This window comes from Sylvia atricapilla, chromosome 2 (assembly GCF_009819655.1).
Source record: "Sylvia atricapilla isolate bSylAtr1 chromosome 2, bSylAtr1.pri, whole genome shotgun sequence".
NCBI classification, from domain to species: domain Eukaryota; kingdom Metazoa; phylum Chordata; class Aves; order Passeriformes; family Sylviidae; genus Sylvia; species Sylvia atricapilla.
Window position 1 is genome coordinate 98418308 of NC_089141.1, and position 10647 is coordinate 98428954.

Sequence of the window (10647 nt, forward strand, 5' to 3'; positions counted from 1 at the left end):
GAGTTACCCTAAAAAGTCAATGTCACAGAATGGACCCAGATATTTAGAGCAAGGAGAATCGCTGATGAGGTGAAGCAGATGGGAACTATTGGTTTGCCTGTAATCTCATGGCAAATAATCACATATGCAGGACAAGCCTCAGATCTACCCTCTGACTTTTAAAGGCAGTTTTGAAAATATTTACAATGTCTGGCATTTTTTGCATGTCTGATGCACTTTATTCAAACACAGCCTGTGAACAAAAAGCCTAATATGTCTCTTTGTAGTTGATATGCAGGTGATATCTCCCATGCCCAGTCTGAACAGCTGCTCTGCCATAAAGTCCTACATATCCTTTATTGCTTCTCTGTGAACAACCACGGAACAGTTTCTGTGTCGTCTTTGCTCTGCTGTGTAGCTAGAGGATGCTGATGCACTTCAAATAGCTGTGGTATTATACTGTTAGAAATTCTTGTACTGCCTTGGTATTAATAATCATATTTCAAAAAGTGCCTCTTCTACATACATGAACAAATTTCGCACCTCAAGAATAGGCTTGGAACAAAGCCACGCTGACTTCATTTCCCCTCAAGCTCTGGGCCTTTTGTTTTCGCCTCTAGAACCTGTGTTCGCAGTGTGGCTTTTTCTGCAGGTCAGTCCAGAGGAATCCTCTGAGACAGTTTTACAATATACAGATGTGGAGTGAAAGCAGCTCACCCAGACAAGAACACAGCCCTGGGCAAACTCAGCGCTGTGCTCACTGAGTGTTGGCTGGATGCAGCTGACCAGGAGCAAGGATGGGCAGCACCACAGGACTGGCCAGGTGCACAAGGAGATGACTGCAGAAATATTTGTCCATGGACCTTTCTGGAAGAGACACAACCTCACCCACGCTTTCCTCCAGGATAAGCTTTGTAAACATATTTTCCTTTTGTGGCTTGCTACTTGCTCTCACTCAATCTTGATGAAAATCATCCACCAAGAACTTTGATGGAACACAATCCTTTGGGAGCCTTGGCTCACTGTCCTTTTCCTTAGACCTGCACAAGAAGTTCAGAATGAAATTCAAATGTGGCCAAAAGATTGGGAAAGGTAATTATGTCCCAGTACCCAAAGTTGCTGGATACCACTGGCTCTATTTAACTTTAGGGGACAGGCTTCTTCCAGGCTTCTTCTTTCCTCCTTTGTGGGGAGCTGTTAAATGAACTCTGAAAATCAGAATTTCCAGCCCAATATGATAAACCACTAACAGGAACAAAGCTGGATAGCAAAAGCTAGGATTGGAGTACCACATAAAGACTAAAATATTGCAAATACAGAATATAGCAAGAATCTTTTTGCTTATTCAGTATTTCAGAAATACTTGGAGAATAGAAAATACATTAACCTAATGTAAATGTAAGATAATTAATATAAGATTACTAATGTAATGTAATATACATTAATCAATGTAAAGAAACTAGATATGGTAGATAGGGCTTTTATATGTGGCAGTGTTTGGGTCTAATAAACTGTACAGCCTCTGGAGGAGACATGAGGTTAATAACTCTTCATCTCCCCACTTATAATTCTGTATCTGTGCAACAAAACAAAATTGCAGACAACTTGCTTCTTGTCTGAGCTGGGGTAGAACTCATCTAATTTTAAATATTTATAGTGGGATACCACAACCACTTTCCTATACCCTCTCTTTAATGGAAAGAATTATTTTTCAGGCATAATTCATCATGTCCTAATGTAGTCCTTTAAGGAGTTCAGATGATTCATGTCTCCTTCTTTCTGGACATAATGCTGTAAAAGCCTAAAGCTCACTGAAATTAATCCCAACCTCATTGCTTCTTTTTTTATTGTAAGTTATTTATTTATATATATATAAAATTAAGGAAAAAAGGTGCTTTCCTCCTTCAGTCTAGCCAGGCAGGAATGTACACAATTTCTGTATTCAACAAGGTTCCTTACTAAGTATCCAGTGAATGTGCAGCATTTCTGTGACTGTGCCATGGACATCCTGCTTGGTGTGACCAGTCAACAACAAAATCCCTACATTGTGTTAAAAATGAACTCAGGGCACGTTCAAGTCATGTCCATTCTTTGGATTTAAACATGCCAGTGGTTCCCTGAATGGGAAAACAGGAGTCCAGAACTGTCTCATCTGAACAATGGCATGCAGCAAGCACATAATCGAGGGGAATAGAGGAGTCTCAAGAGTGAGAGAGAAGGAAGGGAATGGGAATGAGAATGAGAATGGGAGCTGGAATGGGAAGAAGAAGAGGAAGGAAGAAGGGAAGGGGAAAAGGAAGAGGAGGAAGGGAAGGTGTTAAAAATTAGATATCCATTGCAAGGGCAGATTGTGAAAGTCTTTTGCTCCAGATGTAATTGTTGGGAGACAAGTACTTACCATCAGATTTCATTAGTCTGCTGCAGGAACCTCCAATGGGCTGGGAGACTGCACTACATATACCAGGTGCTAAGGGGGGAAAAGCAAGCTGAGGCAAATCTAAGACTTTTCCTGGTGACATCTACTACATATTTTGTTATTTGTCCAGCTGGAGCATTGCAGCTCATGCAACAACTAACTAATCTACTAACACAAGGGCTGGAAGGCACTTTGTGAGGTTTTGACACGTGCTGCATTTGGTGATGTTTGCAATCAGTAAAAAAGGAGCAGTTAAGCATTAAATGTGCACAAACCCCTGAGAAGAAGTACTACCTCGCTGAAAATTACTGCTTTGAATCAATTCCCAAACTTATACACTACCACCAGCACAACTTAGCTTTCTGGAGCAACGTTAGGATGTTTTTGGTGCTATTTCTGGAGAGCTGTCAGTTCAGGCAGGGAGATTTTGTAAGGAATCCCACAGGAGAAGTGGTGCTGGGAAGGCAGAGGTGTGACCTAACATGGGCCAGTTCTATCCCTCGGGATCAGCCACAACTGCAATGGCTTTGCTGGCACTCACCCCAGACAGCATTGTGGTCTGCTGAACACACACACACCCAGCTGGCTCAGCACAGGGCAGCTCTGGAGGAAGCACTAGGGCCACACTGCTCACCATCATCCCTGTGGGACCCTTCCAGTCCAGGATATCCTAATTCTAAGGTACTATTCTGCTTCAGAGTGGAGCTGGCAGGTCTGCAGCACTGCACACTGCACTGCCTGCCTTTGTGGGCTCAGGAATTAATGTGCCACTTCACAGCACAGACATCCAACATACTTCCAGAAAGGTAAAAGGTAGGAAGGGTCCCTTCCCATGACTCCCTCCCTAGCTGACCAAACAGCCATTAGACAAGTATTCAGTCAATAAATAGATGGAATCTAATTCTGAGCATACACTGTACAACACAAAATGTTTGGTATGATTAAGTTTCCCAAAATTAAAAAAAAAAAAAAAAAAAGAAAAAAATAAAAAAAATTATTGCACATCTAAGTTTTGTTCTTCAAATATCAATAAAATTTACTGAAAGAAGTTGTTGAAACTGGATACAATCCCATCTCAGACTTCAAATACTCTATTTCAAAAAGGATTGAGCTTCCTTCTGCCTATTACTTTGAAACTTGGTATTGATGACAATCAAAAGAAGACTCAGTATTGATAAAATTGCAGTCTTATAGCCAAAACGTGATACATGATTTAGCAGCACAAAATTGTGGCCTTAATGGTGGGAACCCCACACATTTATCTGCCAGTTTGCACACAGGTATTTCAAATTGCTTTTGATGAGGGGATCAGTCCTTTCAAGGACTTGCACCTAAAGTTTATGCAAAACTTTGCTTTCAAAAATGCTGTTCTTCACTGGGGAAATAAGCTGTTATTTTATTGACTTAACAATGGTGAACACAACCAAATTTCTGGTGCATTATGCTTCAGTAGTAACTTTAGACAAAAATGTGCTGGAATATTTTGACAATTTTTGTTCCAGACTTGTTTCATTTTTCAATAGGGGTGCAGCCCCCTCCGGTAGCATTTTAGTTGTATTATTGATGCTTTCAAAGAATTATGTGTAAACAAAACTTTTAAGTCCACACTTCACCAGTTTTCACAAACTGATTCTGAAATCAGGAATATCAGACAACTTTAGTAGCAGAATTCAAGCTGTAAATATAAAGTTGGTTTCATGACTGTGCACCATGGGAAAGCAAAACCAAAACTTGAGCTTGATTTCAGATTCAAAACTGTGGATGCAAACAGTATCAGAGAAGTTAATGAGTATGCATACAGAGAATGCAGACCTAGATAAAGGTTCTCAAGTGATGGTTTGCAGAAAAAAGCTTCTATTGAACTTTTCATAAATCAAGCTGTTTAAATTGCCTTTCAGTCTGTTTGTAATGATTGCAAATACTCCAATCAATGCTTTTCACTTTTTGAGGCCTTGTTAAATTCTGAGACTGCTGAAAAGGACGTGGAGTATGAAGCCTTTTAAAAGACAGGGTTTCGTTTCTTGCTCTATTGAATGTGGGTTTCTCACCTCTGTTTTCCATCCTTCAATTTCCTTTTTTTTTAAGCTGGGAAAATGGTACAGAATGCTTTTCATACAATAGTCAAAAAGTGAAACAAGAGAGCAACATTTTCAAACTTAATTGCCTCAATCAAAGATGTCAGTATTCACTGAAATGCTCAATTATTAGCAAACACCTGATGTTACCTGGTCCTCTTTGTGTTCTTTCCACTCATCTCTTTCCATTTTTTCACTAAAGGCTGCTAGGAACTGTTTGATTGACAGCAAACTTACTGTGAAAGTGAATTTCAGAATCAGAACCTTGGGATGACAAGGTAGGTGAAAGAATTTGGAGCCTGACAATTAGAAGCTCTGATGTTGGTGTATATGCAGTTTACTGGCATTGATCAGCTGCAGCTGGCTGTCAGGGAAGTTAAAACACTGGGTCTGATACAGTACTCGGTGTTTTCCTTCCGTTAATGAGTTCCACATAATAATTTATTCCATAAGTTATTAGAGAATAAGAATAAAAAATAGAGACTAGAGTCACGCAGCTGTCACAAAAAGTTGAGGTTAAGCAAATCACAGCTGAGAGATTTCATTGGCCATGTTTGTGAATAAATCTCAACATTTACTTTGAGTACAAGGTTTGCACCTGATTTGGGGACCAAACATCTTAATCAGTGGCCTCGATGAAGAGAAGTTGGAGAGGATGAGCAGCCTATGGAGCATGCCCTCTGAGAAGAGGCTGAGGGAGAGAGCTGCTTAGCCTGGAGAGAAGGAGAATCAGAGGGGATCTAAATGCTGCCTATAACCACTTATATTTGCAAAGTTAATGGAGGCAAAGAAGTTTCATCTGTGTCAGGTCACGTAACAGCAGACATTGGCCACAGGCTGCAGCTCAGGAAGTTCAAGGTGGATAGCAAGAGGAGTTGTTTCTCCAGGAGGGTGGTGGAACAGTGAAACATGCTGTTCAGGGAGATGGCAGACTTTAGGGGCATTTAAGACTTAGCAACACAGAGCCATGGCTGACCTGCTCTGATGTTGGGAGTAACCTTACTTGAGCAGAAACCTGGACTAGATTGGCCTTTTTTTCTGTTTCTGTGATTGTGCATTATTTTCCTAAGGGAGTTGATAGCAATGATGTGTTCTAGATTATAGCTAATGCCTCTGTCAGGTATCCTTTGGAAACCTGAGATTCTGCCTAGCCTTTCTTTAGGAACCTTATGGTGTTCAAGGAAGAAGCAGTAAATAGTATTTTACTGTAGCATGATCACAACCAAGTTTGAGTTGTGTTTTTAGGTATGTTCTGGATAACCTGCATATAAGTTCTCTAGGAACCACGTTTCCAGTGAAGTGCTCAGCACCAGAAGCTTTTCATCACACCAAATTCAGCAGCAAGTCAGATGCATGGGCCTTTGGTATGTATAGAATTTGACACATGGATTTGCATGTATATATTCCATTACATTTGGATTTCATCAGCTTGTAAAGAAGAAATGTTAGACATTTAACACACTGAAGGGCTATAAAAAGCAGTTATAGTTTGTGTTCTTGTTCAACATTTTTATGCAAACAAGCCCTATCATAGTTGGATTTTTTAGCCCTAGGATTCTTCTTTTAGGCAAACAGAAACTCTGCCCACTTCACATTTGCGTATTTAATATGGTAAGCTTTGGCAGAGAAGATCAAGTAGAATCTTTAGTATGTCTAGACCATAAATCAGTGTTGCCCAGCTGTGAAAGAGAGTCTCTCTGAGCTGGGGCTCTGTATGTCAGTGAAAAATATATCTGTTTGCAGATCACTTTCCAACAGGAATTTCAAACATATGAACTTCTACTTCAGTGGTTTCAGGCTGTGATTTCCAAATCCCTGGAGTCCGTTCAGTGTTTCTAGAAGTCTGTAAAACGTGCCAAAGGAAAGGGAACCTTTTGTGAACAGGCTTGAATTCCACTTATCTGGGTCTGCTCCTCCAGAAGGAAAATTTTGGCAGCTGTCAAACTGACGAAAGATTGGAAACCCACTGTTCTTGGCATTGAACCACAGTGAACAAAGCAGATAAAAGTGTTTCTGAATGTTGGCTTGCTTCTTATCTTTAACCTCAGCTAGTCTCCCAGCGTTAACCACTCTAGCAGAAAAACAGCTCATTCATGCCCTTTACAAGTCGTTTATAATATATACAATTAAGTCAGAAGTTGGATTTTGTAGTGATACATTTTCTTTTTGCTCCTATTGATTAAATCCTGGCCCCAGGCTTTACTTTCATTAACTTCAATATTGGCATTAACTTCAATGAGAAATTTTATTTTTCCTTAGAAGATATTTTCTCGTTTTAAACTCTCCATTGATTCAATGGAAGCAAAGGGAGTGGGGGATCAGTCAGTTCTTGTTTGATTGCTTTTAACTAATGAGCCTTTAAAGGGCTAAAGAATAGAACTGATGTATTCATATCCCAAAAGCAGATGTCAGAGAACAAAGAATCCTGGTTGTGTTCTCATCAAAGAAAGCTGGGATTTGGATGCCGTTTAAGTGTCACAGTGACACTACAATGCTCCAGTCTTCAAGCTGGAGTGAAATCAAAGATCTCATAAATTTCTTTTTTAAAAAATTACCGCCAATATTATATATCATTGTGAAATAAATATTTCCCATTTTTTAAACTTTATGGTAGGCATATTTACCACATATATTCAGTTACAAGCAAAATTGGGGTTTTGCAAGGCTATAATTATGAATTAGTGATTGTGATATAATTCAGTCTTTCTATTGTTTCTGTGTACTCCAGCTTTTAAAGGTGTATATATATATAGCTGACTCTGTAAAATATTTGGAAATCTTTCTGATACTAAAGAAGTGCATGTCCCAATCAGAAAAATCAGGGGGGTTTTCTTATTATTTTATAAAGACATAGATATCTATAGTTGTCATTTTGTTTTTCCTTCCTTTTATGTACACACACACACACACACACATTAGAGGATGTTTGCGTGTCTGCAGAAAATTCAGCCCTACATTGTCCCCATTAAATATATTTTCTAACTAACTTTATCACCTAAACTAATCTCCTTGTGCAGTAGGAGATGTCTCACATTCAGGTACAGAATCACACTGTCAGTCTTTTTTTTTTTTTTTTCCTTCAGACAATATTCTCAGAGTCTGATTTTTTTTATGTTGCATGCATACCTTGTTGTGTGAAAAAGGACTTATCTTGTATTCCTTGACTTTCATTTTGTGTCTTAATGTGGGAGGTGTTCCCTTTGGGAAAGCAGCCCTACGAGCTTCATGAGGATTGCAGAATGTTTCTCAAAGATACAGACTTTAGAAACCGCAGCAGGTTTCAAACATCACCTACCAGGTAATGATGGACAGCTGCTGGTATGGGGTATGTATGTACATCTGCACATCCAAACTGGAGCAAACAAAATAATAGGAGTCACTAGGAGTCCCTGCTGATAGCTGAACTGATGCTCATAATGAAAATATCCTTTAATAAAAGCCATTGCTTGTAAGTAGTACATTCTGTATTATCTAGTTCAGGGCATGGTTAATATAGGAAATGAGGCACAAAGGCAGGTTGGCTCCCTTCTTTTCAGAAGCACGTATTTAAACATAACACTTTTCAACATCAACAAATAAAAGATGAGATTCCTCTCACTTAACTTTAACAGTTTAAAAATTCTGTGCTGAGCTAAACTAACTGTCTAAATTTCTTCCATGACTACAGGACCATTTCTGGTACCCCCCCTCCCCCATGGTCATTTGCCCTTTTTCTCTTAGCAGACACAGAATAAAAGATATTTGCTTTCCTGTAAAGAGATTTTAAACAGCAGACGCAGAGGAGACAGACCTCCAGTTTTATAGACAGCTAAATGTGTTAGAAATAACCCTGCTCTTACAACAGAAGGATGTATTACCCCATCCATGAGTCTTCTAGGAGCCGTAAGTCAAATGTTGATCATGCTCATTTAATTTTGAGATCTGCATCTTCAGTGCCAAAAATTATCCTGATTTATTGTTCCTCTTCACCTAAATTTTGATCAGCTGTCTGTAGACTAGGATTTGTTTCTCACCAGCAACAAAGAACTGTTTGGCACATTATTGATAATGCCATGAAATGACTGTGGTGTTCTCTTGGGTTTTTTAATATAATTTCTAGGAAAATGAGTAAAGTGACTTATATTAGAGGACATATTAATGCAAAGAAAGAAGATTAAACATCACAATGTAAGATAGATTTAAAAAGAGAGTTAAATTTTATTTACCTCCTGCAAATTCATTTTAGCATGCAGAAATTTGTACAACACCATCTATGAATTTCTGCATGCTAAAATCAAGACAAATGAATGCATATTACAGTTTCTGAATTATTTAAAGATTTTAAAATTGAGTAACTCTATCTCTCATCTTTGCTTCATTTAGCTACCAGAACAGTGCCCTGCCTTTTATCAGCTGTTACCACCCTTTTGAGGCTTTGAGAGAAGGCAACAGAGCTTGAAAAATAAGATTCAGAAACAATGACTGTGCATACTGGCTCCAAATCACCTGTCTGCTATACAAGAGCTGAAATCTGCCTGACATTAGCCACCCTTATTATTCTGTATTTTGGTGCTCTTCTCATTTAATCAGGGGGCTGACCAAGAAGCATATGGAGAAAGCATCTCTCAGACACTGTGGGTAACAGAATTTGGAAAGCTACTGTGGAAGAATATAATTTATTTTGTTAGCATTTTTTCAAAAGACTTCTCAGACACTGAGATATATATACCAATTATGTGCACTCCTTCAGTGCCTCCAAACTGTCATTATTTGGCCTTAACTGGAAGTGTGAACAGGGAAAAATATGCCTGGTAGGTTTTCTGATTATCATAACTCATCTGAATGTGTTTTTTCTTCATAATCACTTGAAGCTGACACCTAAAGTCGAATTTAGAACTACTGCAAGTGACAGCAACATAAATAGATATAGTCTGACTTTCAATTACTTAGAAATTACTACAGGTAAAATATTATATCTGTTTTCTCACCAGTATTATTGACTCTAGTTTTGGTCCTCGGGGTGTATATATGATATGGAATTCATTCTAAGCTTCATATTTAGGATATTTTCAATTTAGCAACATACATCTAGTGGAGTGTTATTGCTTCCTGCAATAATAGGCAAAGAAAATAATGTTTTATGCAGAATTCTTTATTTGCAAGAATAAATTGTAAATTGCAAGAATAAATGGTAAATTCGCTGATCTCTATAAAACTTGAGAACCAAAAATTTGAAGATAAATGAAAATGCTATTAATACAATTGCTTAGCCAAATATTTTACTACTGAGGCACTGAAATTTGGCTTCTGATGTTAGTACTTAAATAGGAGCACCCATTTCAAATGTGCACAGCACTACAAAAATTAGTGCTAACTTCAGCAAGTCTTGAGATACAGATACATCTGAAGCTACATAACAGAGGCATCTAAATTTAGACACTGACAGTTGTAAAATGCTGATCTAATATGTATAAAGAGGCTTTAAAATAAAGTAATTTCTGAAAGAAATCCTTTTCTCTCTCCTCATATCTGAGCTAGTTCAGCATGTGATGCCCATAAGAGTCCAGGTGATGTCTGCTTGCCCTTTCTCTGATGAAGCTGGCCGAGCCCTAACAGGGACCTCTCTGCAGCTCTGGTTTGAGCTCACCTGAACCTAAGGAATAAGAAATGCAGGGTGCAGACATGTAGGGAAAGAGGAGAAAGAAATGAAGGTCTCTGGCCAGGCAGAGACTTGCCAGCACTGTTTGGTCCCAGCACTGGAAGTTGCCTTGGAGAGCACATCCTTCTCTGCGTGGGGAGCTACGGGTGTGTTTGAGGGAAAGCTGCTTTTGGGGTCATCCAAATGGCCCTGGGGATCTGTGCAGGCCTGGGGGCCATGGGGGCTGCACAGGAAGGAGGGGTAGGGCTTGGTTTGATGCTGCCCATGGACCAGCCTGGGCTAAGGAGTGCTGGCTCAGAGAAGGGGTCAGGAAGGAGTGCAGTCACTGAGAACATAGGAGAGGAAGGGCTCCCCCAGCACAGAAGGTGTGAACTTTTGGTGGACCTAATGAATGCAGGTGATTTTTTTCATATAAACATTATCTCTTTTTTATGTTCTTCCAACACCCTGCTATATTCTTATTGTGTCTTTATGTGTTGACAACTCTGAATGTTTTTTGATTCATAGCATAGCACACAATTAAAATTAACTGTATTGAA